Raw genomic sequence first — 13,934 nt, 5'->3', positions numbered from 1 at the left:
TTGCCTTCTGTGGGCAAGCCAGTTCTGGATCCACAAAGCAATGTCCTCTTGGATCCCATGCCTCCTTACTTTCTCAATAAGCCTGGCATGGGGTACCTTATCAAATGCCTTGCTGAAATCCATATACACTACATCTACTGCTCTTCCTTCATCAATGTGTTTAGTCACATCCTCAAAAAATTCAATCAAGCTTGTAAAGCATGACCTGCCTTTCACAAAGCCATGCTGACTATTCCTAATCATATTATGGCTCTCCAAATGTTCATAAATCCTGCCTTTCAGGATCTTCTCCATCAACTTAACAACCACTGAAGTAAGACTCACTGGTCTATAATCTGGGCTATCTCTTCTCCCTTTCTTGAATAATGGAACAAAATCCACAACCTTCCAATCCTCCAGATGCAAAGGTCATTGCCAGAGGCTCAGCAATCTCCTCCCTCGCCTCCCACAGTAGCCTGGGATACATCTCAGCCGATCCCAGTGACTTATCCAACTTGATGCTTTCCAAAAGCTCCAGCACATCCTCTTTCTTAATATCTACATGCTCAAGCTTTTCATTCTGCTGCAAGTCATCCCTACAATCACTAAGATCCTTTTCCGTAGTGAATACTGAAGAAAAGTACTCATTAAGTACCTCTGCTATCTCCTCCGGTTCCATACACATTTTTCCACTGTCACACTTGATTGGTCCTATTCGCTCACGTCTTATCCTCTTGCTCTTAACATACTTGTAGAATGCCTTGGAGTTTACCTTAATCATGTCTGCCAAGCCCTTCTCATGGCCCCTTCTGGCTCTCTGAATTTCTTTCTTGAGCTCCTTCCTGGTAGCCTTATAATCTTCTCGATCTCTCTCATTATTTAGCTTTTTGAGCCTTTCATAGGCTTTTCTTTTCTTCTTGACTAAATTTACAACAGCCTTTCTACACGACAGTTCCTGTATCTTACCATCCTTTCCCTGTCTCATTGGAACGTACCTATGCAGAACTCCACGCAAATATCCCCTGAATATTTGCCACATTGCTTCCATACATTTCCCTGAGAATATCTGTTTCCAATTTATGCTTCCAAATTCCTGCCTGATAGCCTCATATTTCCCCTTACTCCAATTAAACGCTTTCCTAACTTGTCTGTTCCTATCCCTCTCTAATTCTATGGTAAAGGAGACAGAGTTGTGATCACTTTCTCCAAAATGCTCTCCCACTGAGAGACCTGACACCTGACCAGATTCATTTCCCAATTCCAAATCAAGTACAGACTCTCCTCTTGTAGGCTTATCTACATATTGTGACAAGAAACCTTCTTGAACATACCTAACAAACTCCACCCCATCTAAACCCCTCGCTCTAGGGACATGTCAATCGATATTTGGGAAATTAAAATCTCCCACCACAACAACCCTGTTATTATTACACCTTTCCAGAATCTGTCTCCCTATCTGTTCCTCGATGTCCCTGTTACTATTGGGTGGTCTATAAAAACATCCGGTAGAGTTATTGACCCCTTCCTGTTCCTAACTCCCACCCACAGAGACTCCGTAGACAATGCCTTCATGTCTTCCTCCTTTTCTACAGCCGTGACAGAATCTCTGATCAACAGTGCCATGCCCCCTCCTCTTTTGTATCCCTCCCTGTCCTTTCTAAAACATCTAAAGCCTGGTAACCATTCCTGCCCCTGAGCCATCCAAGTCTCTGTAGTGGCACACAACATCATAGCTCCAAATACTGATCCACACTCTAAGATCATCTGCTTTGTTCATAATACTCCTTGCATTAAAATAGATACATCTCAAACTATCGATCTGAGCGCATCCCTTCTCGATCACCTGCCTATCCTTCCTCTCGAATTGTCTCCAAGCTTTCTCTATTTGTGAGCCAACCGCCTCTTCCTCCATCTCTTCAGTTTGGTTCCCACTCCCCAACAATTCTAGTTTAAACTCTCCCCAATAGCCTTAGCAAACCTCCCTGCCAGGGTATTGGTCCCCCTGGGATTCAAGTGCAACCTGTCCTTTTTGTACAGGTTACTCCTGCCCCAAAAGAGGTCCCAATGATCTGGAAATCTGAATCCCTGCCCCCTGCTCCAATCCCTCAGCCACGCATTTATCCTTCACCTCACTCTATCCCTATACTCACTGTCACGTGGCACAGCCAGTAATCCCAAGATTTGTACTCCTGCTTCTCAACTTCCTTCCTAACTCCCTGTAGTCTGCTTTCAGGACCTTCTCCCTTTTCCCACCTATGTTGTTGGTACCTATATGTACCACGACCTCTGGCTCCTCACCCTCCCACTTCAGGATATTTTGGATGCGATCAGAAACATCCCAGACCCTGGCACCTGGGAGGCAAACTACCATCCGTGCTCCTTTCTTGCATCCACAGAAGTGCCTGTCTGACCCCCTAACTATAGAGTCCCCTATCACTGCTGCCATCCTCTTCCTTTCCCTACCCTTCTGAGCCACAGGGCCAGACTCTGTGCCAGAGGCACAGCCACTGTTGCTTCCCCCAGGTAGACCGTATGCCCCTCCCAACAGTACTCAAGCAGGAGTACTTATTGTCAAGGGGTATAGTCACAAGGGTGCTGTCTAGCCTCTGACTCCTGCCCTTCCCTCTCCTGACTGTTACCCACTTGTCTGTCTCCCGAGGCCCCAGTGTGACTACCTGCCTATCGCTCCTCTCTCTCACCTCCTCACTCTCCATGACCAGATGAAGGTCATTGAGCTGCATCTCCAGTTCCCTAACCCAGTCCCTAAGGAGCTGCAGCTCGACGCACCTAGCACGGATGTGACTGTCCGGGAGGCTAGGAGTCTCCCAAACCTCCCACATCTGACACTGAGCACAGAAAACCGGCCTCACACACGTACTTCCTGTCTGTATTCTCATCAAGCAACCTACTTCTCCTTGACCTGTTAACACTGAAGCCCCGTTGAGCCAAAGCCTTCCTACTCTGTCTCCCTCTACTCCTACGTCTGCTCCTCTGATGCCCAATGGAAATGATGCCCTCCTCCTGTTAGAATTATTTGTTTATTCTTTCTTACTTCTCTTCTAATATTTGTATATTTGTACATCTATGCTATTGTAATGCTACTGTGACACCGTAGTTTCCTTTGGGATCAATAAAGTATCTAACTATCTATTGCACTCTTTCCAGTGTTTCCACACCACTGTGTGTAGTTCCACTACACACAATATTCCAGTTATAGCCAAACAGAGACCATCAGACATGGGAGCAGAATTAGGTCATTCTGCTCATCGAGTCTGCTCCACTATTCCATTCCATCAGGGTTGATTTAGTATCCCTCTCAACTCCATTCTTCCCGCTTCTCGTAACATTTGACGCCCTAACTAATCAAGAATTTATCAACCTCCACTTTAAATGAACTGAATGAACTGGCCTCCAGAGCTGACTGTGGCAACGAATTGCACAGATTCACCACCCTGTGGCTGAAGAAATTCCTCCATATCTCTGACACAAGTGTGTGGTTATCGCCCAAGTGCAGAGGGAGAGACGCTGAAGTGGATGAACACTTCACTGATTTTTAGTAAGAACCGTGCAGAGTTAAAGGAAAAACCTACAGCATAGTCTGTGTTTGTGACAACATCCTTCTATTCTGAGGCAGTGCCCTCTGGCTCTAAGTTCCCCACTATAGGAAACATCCTCTCCACCTGTGCCTAAGGAGGCAAGCAAGCAAAACAACTTCTCCACACCCTATCCAGCTGTAACTATGAACTTGCAACATAAGGTCTTCCCCTTTGTATATCCAAGGTATCCAAGCCCCTGGCATTACTGTACATGTCTGGCCAGAATTCGATGATCCAGGATGCAATACCTCACACTCGTCTGGATTAAATTCCATTTGCTTCTGCTCCACCCAATTTTCCAGTCCATCTATGTCCTTCATTATTCTTAGACAACCCTCCTCACTATCTACAACAGCATCAGTCTTTGTGTAATCAGCAAACTTACTTTAATCAGGCCACATGTTCCCAACCTGTGTTAAAAATGGTTTAGTTTGAAGGAAACTATAAGATCAAGTGTCAATTCTAATAATGAAGGCTGACGTGTCAGTACAAAACAGAGAAAAAGCTGGATTTATGGAGGTGCTTCGAGATGAGGCCTTGCATGGATAGAAAAGATCTCATGGTAACACTTCAAAGAAAAATGGTTGAATTTTCCCTGGTGTTCTGCCAGTACTTATCCTTCAATTAGCATTCCTAAAAGTGGATCACCTTAGGATTATCTCAATACTATGAGAGTCTGCTCTACTCAACGTGGCTGGTCTTATATTAATATAATACAATTATATTTTTGAGAAGAATTAATACAGATCAGAACATCATTGAGGTATGACTTATAACCCAACTGCTCTGCAGGTTTTAAAAATATTAGTGAAAAATAAATTGTGATAAATTACAATAAAAATAAAAAGTAAGTTAAAATAGTGGCAACGTGCTAGAATTCCTTTCTTGATTTTGTTTGTAGTTTTCAAATAGGATTGCAAAATTGTACAGACTTGTTTTCTCCTCAACCCTCCTCACAGTTTCTTGATTAAAGCAGTACTACCAAAAAATTTACAATGTGGCTTTGACCCAGGAATACTTCATTAAAAGGAGACTGTCTTTTGGTAAGTGGCTTTGTAAAATGATTTACCAGATTGCTAAACGGGAATGTTATTGGTACCACCTGCGGAGTGGTGTAGCCTTTTCTGATTCAAAAAGAGTGTAAACTTCAAAAATGAATATTGAGAAATAAGAATGTATTATCTCCAGTTCAAATCCAAAATGCAGACAGGAATGCCAAACTGAAGACTTTCGGAAAAGACTGCACATAGCAGGATGTAATCCATTTTCCCCTGTAAATTCCTTACTGATATGACCCTTTAAGGAAAGAATTGGCAACTGTACATCTCTTTGAGAAACTACCTAATCTGTAGAAGTTGCCCAAAGAGTTAAAGTCCTAGATGTGCCTTGGTGTGGACATATTGTCTCCACTGTTTCAGAATGTGGACCTTTGAGGGAAAGTGCTGAAACCCTCATTACGTGAACACACATAAAAAGTTTGCAACAAGCTTCTTTATCCTCTCTTTTCTGAAGTAGCTCACTACCCTCTATGCAAATCTCTGTGAATAGCATCAATATGATGGAACTGAAGGCATGAATAGCATCCCCACAGAACGCAGAGTCCTTTGATTGTAATTGTCTTAACGCCGTGAAATGAAGTAATGCATAAAATTGATAATAAACGAAAATGCCTGTCCCCTGCGTGCAAATGAGCTGCAGCATAGACACGGCCATTGTTTCCCACGGAAAAGGAGTGAAAATATTTACAGAGTCATTTCAAAGTACAGCATCTGCATTTTTATTATTTCTGTCTTTCAAAGGAGGAAGAAAAAGAGGTGTCTCGCACTCATGATGGATCAGGCCTATAAATACCTGACGCAGCCATAAAAAAAGCACACACACATACTTTCCAAGGGCTCGCCCATTAGTAAACGAATCATTGGTAGTAAAAACCCTAAAGAGAAAACAGAAAGGCAGATGAGTGATACTGTCTTAAATGCCAATCAGCCTAAGGAGTGCCAGCATAAACTTTCCCAGAGTCCTCCAGTTACAGAGTGAAACTAATGAATACTGAGCTGAAACTCTTAAGATTTTCTGTGTTATTATCTATGTTTTCACTCATTCTTTCCTCGTTGTTTTTTCTTAGTGAGTGGAAGTTGATATTTCTGTTGCTGTTTGTGTGATTTTTTTTAGTGTGGGGGGATTGATGTTCTTGTTGCCGTTTGCATGATTTATTTATTTGCATGTGGGAGGGGTTGATGTTCTTGCTACCTTTTGCACAATTTATTTATTTTTTGCACAGGGAGAGATTGATGTTCTTCTTTGCACGGGTTCCATAGTTTTCTTTGTTTTGTTGCTGTCTGTGAAGAAAATGAATCTCAGGGTTGTATACTGTATACATACTTCGATAATTAGTGTACTTAGAATACATTGAATCCTTGAAACCTCCTGACGACTGGAGGAAGCTTTCAAAATTTGGAGATACTTTGTCCTTTTTTTTCCACACCCACAGCAGCACCAGTCTCTGTATGAGCCAGGTTCCTTGGGATTCTGTATCAGGAGCATACAGAGGCCATGGGCTAAAGGAAGGGTGTAAATAAAGCTAAAGAGGGTGCAGAAAAGATTCACAAGGAGATACAACAGACTGCAGATGCTGAAGCCTGGAGGAAAAAAAAACAAATGGCTGGAGAAGATCAATAGGTAAGGGAGTACCTCAGCCAACTGATGGGAGAGTTCAAGGACACCATCAATCTCTCACTGCTCCAGTGGGAGGTCCCCACCTATTTCAAATGGGCAGCAAACATACCAGTGCTCAAGAAGTACAGGGTGAGCTGTCTCAATGACTATCTCCCAGTGGCACTTACATCTACTGTGATGAAGTGCTTTGAGAAGTCGGCCATGGCTAGAATCAACTCCTTTTAAAGCAAGGACCTGGAGCTGCTGTTATTTGCCGACTGCCACAATTGGTGCACTGAGAATGCGATCTCATTGGGTCTCCACTTGGCCTTGGATTACCCAGACAACAGTAAAATCCTATGTCGGCTGTGGTTTACTGACTACACCTCAGTGTTCAACACAATGCTACCTTCAGTTCAAACAACAAGCTCCAAAAACTGGGCCTCTGTACCTCACTCTGCAACTGGATCCTTGACTTCCTCACCAAGAGACCACAGTCTGTGTGGATCAGAACTATCATCTCCTCCACGCTGACGATCAACACGTGCACCCCAGGGATGTGTGCCTAGCCCACTGCTCTACTCTCAACACCCACAATTGTGTGGCTAAGCACAGTTCAAGCACTATCTATAAATATGCCAACCACACAACTATTGTTGGCAGAACTTCAGATGGTGACGAGGAGGTGTACAGATTATATGTACAGATTATTTTCTCAGCCAGCCAGGAGCACAAGTACACTGTGAGCCTTGAATGTCTGAAGAACTTAATGAGTAAAGTGTTAGAGTAAGTTAGAAAGATACGACGTTCCAGCAAAGGAGTAAGATTTAAAGGGCACATACATTGGATGGTGGCTATATGAACTAGCTGCAACTTTTAAAAGATATTTAGACAGGTTTAAACAGATCCAGACCAAATACGGGCATATGGGATTAGCTCAGGTAGGCACCTTGACTGGCTTGGATGTGTTGGCCCAAAATGCCTATTTCTATACTATATAACTCAATGACTCCAAGAAAATACATAAATGAATTACAACCAATCAGAGGAAAGGTGAAAAGAAACCTAAAATATTCAAGGTCCAGCAAAGACTCCTTTGAAAGTTTGGGAATGGCTAAAAACACCTTTCCAAAGAGTAGGATTTGAGTGAATGAGTTGTAGGGAGAGGCTGGACAAGCTGTGACTTTATTCTTTGGAGCAAGGAGACTGAGCGATCATATAATAGAAGTGTATAAAATCATGAAGGGGATAAGTGGGGAAAATAGGCTCCATTTTTTTCCAGGGTTTGGGAAACAAGAAGTTGAAAGCATAGGCTTAAGGTAATAGAACATAGAATAGTACAGCACAGTACAGGCCCTTCGGCCCACAATGTTGTGCTGACCCTCAAACCCTGCCTCCCATATAAGCCCCCACCTTAGATTCCTCCATATACCTGTCTAGTAGTCTCTTAAACTTCACTAGTGTATCTGCCTCCGCCACTGACTCAGACAGTGCATTCCACGCACCTACCACCCTCTGAGTAAAAAACCTTCCTCTAATATCCCCCTTGAACTTCCCACCCCTTACCTTAAAGCCATGTCCTCTTGTATTGAGCAGTGGTGCCCTGGGGAAGAGGCGCTGGCTATCCACTCTATCTATTCCTCTTATTATCTTGTACACCTCTATCATGTCTCCTCTCATCCTCCTTCTCTCCAAAGAGTAAAGCCCTAGCTCCCTTAATCTCTGATCATAATGCATACTCTCTAAACCAGGCAGCATCCTGGTAGATCTCCTCTGTACCCTTTCCAATGCTTCCACACCCTTCCTATAGTGAGGTGACCAGAACGCGGGGAAAGTTTTAATAGGAACAAAGGATAACTTTCTTACATAAAAGGTGGTATCTAAGTGGAATGTGCTGCCAGAGGAAGTGATTAAGGGAGGTGCAATAACAACTTTTAAAAGACAGTCGGACAGATACATGGATTGGAATGGTTTAGAAGGACATGAGCTAAATGCTGGCAAATGGCCCTAACTTAGATGGGGCATCTTGGTAAGGACCATTTGGGCCTAAGGACCTGTATCTGTCCCAAGTAACTCGATGACTCTATATGTTGTTAATTAATCATTATTAGAAGGGGATTATAGCTCCTTAGTACTTGTTGATAGCAAGTCAAACTGGATCAAACTTAAACATGATGCATCCTGTAGTACAGCATACTATCGAACACTTAACTATTTTTTTTCCTGTCTTGACCCTCCAGAAGAAATAGACCCAGACATTTGTGTTCGTTCTACTTTCAATGTTTTATGAAGCAAAATGGAATTAACACTTGTTCATTGCACTGTATCAAACAGTGGAGCAAAGAGGTCAGTTAAAATTGCTGCAGGATCAAGGGTATTACAAGTGATTAATTTGAGCAGATACTGATGGCCAGCATGGTAGAAACATAGAAACGTAGAAACATAGAAACATAGAAACATAGAAAATAGGTGCAGGAGTAGGCCATTCGGCCCTTCGAGCCTGCACCGCCATTTATTATGATCATGGCTGATCATCCAACTCAGAACCCCACCCCAGCCTTCCCTCCATACCCCCTGACCCCCGTAGCCACAAGGGCCATATCTAACTCCCTCTTAAATATAGCCAATGAACTGGCCTCAACTGTTTCCTGTGGCAGAGAATTCCACAGATTCACCACTCTCTGTGTGAAGAAGTTTTTCCTAATCTCGCTCCTAAAAGGCTTCCCCTTTATCCTCAAACTGTGACCCCTCGTTCTGGACTTCCCCAACATCGGGAACAATCTTCCTGCATCTAGTCTGTCCAATCCCTTTAGGATTTTATACGTTTCAATCAGATCCCCCCTCAATCTTCTAAATTCCAACGAGTACAAGTCCAGTTCATCCAGTCTTTCTTCATATGAAAGTCCTGCCATCCCAGGAATCAATCTGGTGAACCTTCTTTGTACTCCCTCTATGGCAAGGATGTCTTTCCTCAGATTAGGGGACCAAAACTGCACACAATACTCCAGGTGTGGTCTCACCAAGGCCTTGTACAACTGCAGTAGTACCTCCCTGCTCCTGTACTCGAATCCTCTCGCTATAAATGCCAGCATACCATTCGCCTTTTTCACCGCCTGCTGTACCTGCATGCCCACTTTCAATGACTGGTGTATAATGACACCCAGGTTTCGTTGCACCTCCCCTTTTCCTGATTGGCCACCATTCAGATAATAATCTGTTTTCCTATTTTTGCCACCAAAGTGGATAACTTCACATTTATCCACATTAAATTGCATCTGCCATGAATTTGCCCACTCACCCAACCTATCCAAGTCACCCTGCATCTTCTTAGCATCCTCCTCACAGCTAACACTGCCGCCCAGCTTCGTGTCATCCGCAAACTTGGAGATGCTGCATTTAATTCCCTCATCCAAGTCATTAATATATATTGTAAACAACTGGGGTCCCAGCACTGAGCCTTGCGGTACCCCACTAGTCACCGCCTGCCATTCTGAAAAGGTCCTGTTTATTCCCACTCTTTGCTTCCTGTCTGCTAACCAATTCTCTATCCACATCAATACCTTACCCCCAATACCGTGTGCTTTAAGTTTGCACACTAATCTCCTGTGTGGGACCTTGTCAAAAGCCTTTTGAAAATCCAAATATACCACATCCACTGGTTCTCCCCTATCCACTCCACTAGTTACATCCTCAAAAAATTCTATGAGATTCGTCAGACATGATTTTCCTTTCACAAATCCATGCTGACTTTGTCCGATGATTTCACTGCTTTCCAAATGTGCTGTTATCACATCTTTGATAACTGACTCCAGCAGTTTCCCCACCACCGACGTTAGGCTAACCGGTCTATAATTCCCTGGTTTCTCTCTCCCTCCTTTTTTAAAAAGTGGGGTTACATTAGCCACCCTCCAATCCTCAGGAACTAGTCCAGAATCTAACGAGTTTTGAAAAATTATCACTAATGCATCCACTATTTCTTGGGCTACTTCCTTAAGCACTCTAGGATGCAGACCATCTGGCCCTGGGGATTTATCTGCCTTCAATCCCTTCAATTTACCTAACACCACTTCCCTACTAACATGTATTTCGCTCAGTTCCTCCATCTCACTGGACCCTCTGTCCCCTACTATTTCTGGAAGATTATTTATGTCCTCCTTAGTGAAGACAGAACCAAAGTAATTATTCAATTGGTCTGCCATGTCCTTGCTCCCAATAATCAATTCACCTGTTTCTGTCTGTAGGGGACCTACATTTGTCTTTTCCTTTTTACATATCTATAAAAGCTTTTACAGTCAGTTTTTATGTTCCCTGCCAGTTTTCTCTCATAATCTTTTTTCCCCTTCCTAATTAAGCCCTTTGGCCTCCTCTGCTGAACTCTGAAATTCTCCTAGTCCTCAGGTGAGCCACTTTTTCTGGCTAATTTGTAGCATAGTGGTTAGCACATTACTTTACAGTACAGATGATACCGGTTCAATTCCCACTGCTGCCTGTAAGGAGTTTGTATGCTCTCCCCGTGACCACATGATTTTCCTTCGGGTGCTCCAGTTTCCTCACAGTTCAAAGACGTACCACTCACAACACGCTGGAGGAACTCAGCAGATCGGGCAGCATCTGTGGAAAAGATCGGTCGACGTTTCGGGCCAGAACCCTTCGTTAGGACTGTAGTGGAAAGGGGCAGAGGCCCTAGAAAGAAGTGGGGGGAGGGTGGGAAGGAGAAGGCTGGTAGGTTCCAGGTGAAAAACCAGTAAGGGGAAAGATAAAGGGGTGGGGGAGGGGAAGCAGGGAGGTGATAGGCAGGAAAGGTGAAGAAGGAATAGGGGAAAACACAATGGGTAGTAGAAGGAGGCGGAACCATGAGGGTGTGATAGGCAGCTGGGGGAGGGGGCGGAGTGACATAGGGATGGAGGAAGGGAGGGGGAAGGAATTACCGGAAGTTGGAGAATTCTATATTCATTCCAAGGGGCTGGAGACTACCTAGACGGTATATGTGGTGTTATTCCTCCAACCTGAGTTTAGCCTCATCATGGCAGTAGAAGAGGCCATGTATGGACATATCTGAATGGGAGTGGGAAGCAGAGCTGAAGTGGGTGGCTACTGGGAGATCCTGTCTGTTGTGGCGGACAGAGTGGAGGTGCTCGACGAAGCGGTCCCCCAATCTGCGTCGGGTTTCACTGATGTAGAGGAGGCCCCACCAGGAGCACTGGATGCAATAGATGACCACAACAGACTCACAAGTGAAGTGTTGCCTCACTTGGAAGGACTGTTTGGGGCCCTGAATGGTGGCAAGAGAGGAGGTGTAGGGACAGGTGTAGCACTTGCGCTTACAGGGAAAAGTGCCGTGTGGGAGATCCGTGGGGAGGGACGTGTGGACCAGGGAGTCGCAGAGGGACCGATCTCTGAGGAAACCGGAGAGGGGTGGAGAGGGAAAGATGTAGGTTAATTGGTCATTGTAAATTGTCCCGTAATTAGGCTCCAATTAAATCGGGGGAATGCTGGCCAGCATGGTTCAAAGGGCAAGATGGGCCTATTCTGTGCTGTATCTCAACAAACAATAAATGAGTAATTTTTTTTGCTAACCTGCTGAATGACTTCACATTCCAACACAGTTGATACCTGCTGAAGCAATAAACAATTAGTTAGGGGATCTCAGTGGGTCAAACAGCATCTGTGGGGGGAAAAGAATTGCCAACCGTTTGGATCAATGGGATTTAGGGTGTCAGTATAAACAGGGGGAGTGGTGAAAATGGAGTCTGAGGGGACTGGTGAACTGAGGAAGGGTTATGGCAGGTAGGGGAGGGGAGGGGTAGAACTGGGAGACAGCAGCAGGCGAATAGTAGATAGCGACAAACAAAGAGAGAGAAAGAATTAGAATCAGGTTTATTATCACCGGCATGTGACATGAAATTTGTTAACTTAGCAGCAGCAGTTCAATACAATACATAATCTAGCAGAGAGAAAAAATAATAACAAAAATAAAATAAAACATAATCATAATAAATAAACAAGTAAATAGATTTTTTTAAGTGCAAAAAAGACAGAAATACTGTATATTAAAAAAAAGTGAGGTAGTGTCCAAAGCTTCAATGTCCATTTAGGAATCAGATGGCAGAGGGGAAGAAGCTGTTCCGAAATTGCTAAGTGTGTGCCTTCAGGCTTCAGTACCTCCTACCTGATGGCAACAGTGAGAAAAAGGCATGCCCTGGGTGCTGGACGTCCTCAATAATGGACACTGCCTTCCTTAGACACTGCTCCCTAAAGATGTCCTGGGTACTTTGTAGGCTAGTGCCCAAGATGGAGCTGACTAGATTTACAACCTTCTGCAGCTTCTTTCGGTCCTGTGCAGTAGCCCCTCCATACCAGACAGTGATGCCGCCTGTCAGCATGCTCTCCAGGGTACAACTACAGAAGTTTTTGAGTGTATTTGTTGACATGCCAAATCTCTACAAACTCCTAATAAAGTATAGTCGCTGTGTTGCCTTCTTTATAACTGCATCGAGTTGGCATATCTCACTCCTGTACGCCCTCTCATCACCACCTGAGATTCTACCAAAAATGGTTGTATTGTCAGCAAATTTATAGATGGTATTTGAGCTATGCCTAACTGCACAGTCACTTGTATATAGAGAGTAGAGCAGTGGGCTAAGCCCACACCCTTAAGGTGCGCCAGTGTTGATCGTCAGCAAGGAGGAGATGTTATCACCAATCCACACTGACTGTGGTCTTCTGGTTAGGAAGTCGAGGATCCAGTTGCAAAGGGTGGTACAGAGGCACAGGTTCTGTAACTTCTCAACTAGGTTTGTGGGAATGATGGTATTAAATGCTGAGCTATAATCAATGAACAGCATCCTGACGTAGGTGTTTGAGTTGTCTAGGTGGTTTAAATCCGTGTGGAGAGCCATTGAGATTGCATCTGCCATTGACCTATTATGGCAATAGGCAAACTGCAATGGGTCCAGGTCCCTGCTGAGGCAGGAGTTCAGTCTCGTCATAACCAACCTCTCAAAGCATTTCATCACTGTCGATGTGAGTGCTACTGGGCAATAGTCATTAAGGCAGCCCACATTATTCTTCTTAGGCACTGGTATAATTGTTACATTTTTGAAGCAAATGGGAACTTCTGCCCATAGCAGTGAGAGGTTGAAAATGTCCTTGAATATTCACGCTAGTTGGTTGGCACAGGTTTTCAGAGCTTTACCAGGTATTGCATTGGGACCTTCTACCTTAAAGACAGTCTAACATCGGCCTCTGAGTCAGAGATCACAGGGTCATCAGGTGCAGCAGGGATCTTCACAGATGTAGTTGTATTCTCCTTTCAAAGCCTGCATAGAAGCCGTTGAGTTCATCTGGTAGTGAAGCATCGCTGCCATTCATACTACTGGGTTTCGCTTTGTAGGAAGTAATGTCTTGCAGATCGTGCCAGAGTTGCTGCGCATCTGATAAGAAATGAAAAAAGTAATGGAGCAAGCTGCATGTGCAGCCTCTTGTGTCTCCATTCTGCCTGCTGAATCGAACATTCTAAAGAACATTAAGCCTTATTTCAGGCTAATTTTGAAAGCAAAGAGGAAGAGAAGCAGTTTGGACAAAAGAAAATTATTATTCAAGGAGTAGAGTGAGACAAATGGTTTGATGAAGATCCCATATTACATTAGCTAGTAAATCTAGCATTCAAAAATGGATGGGATTGGGAAATGACAAGGGGAATAT

This window comes from Mobula hypostoma, chromosome 1 (assembly GCF_963921235.1).
Source record: "Mobula hypostoma chromosome 1, sMobHyp1.1, whole genome shotgun sequence".
Taxonomy (NCBI): Eukaryota; Metazoa; Chordata; class Chondrichthyes; order Myliobatiformes; family Myliobatidae; genus Mobula; species Mobula hypostoma.
The sequence above is the reverse complement of the archived record's forward strand: the minus strand, read 5'-3'. Positions refer to the sequence as shown.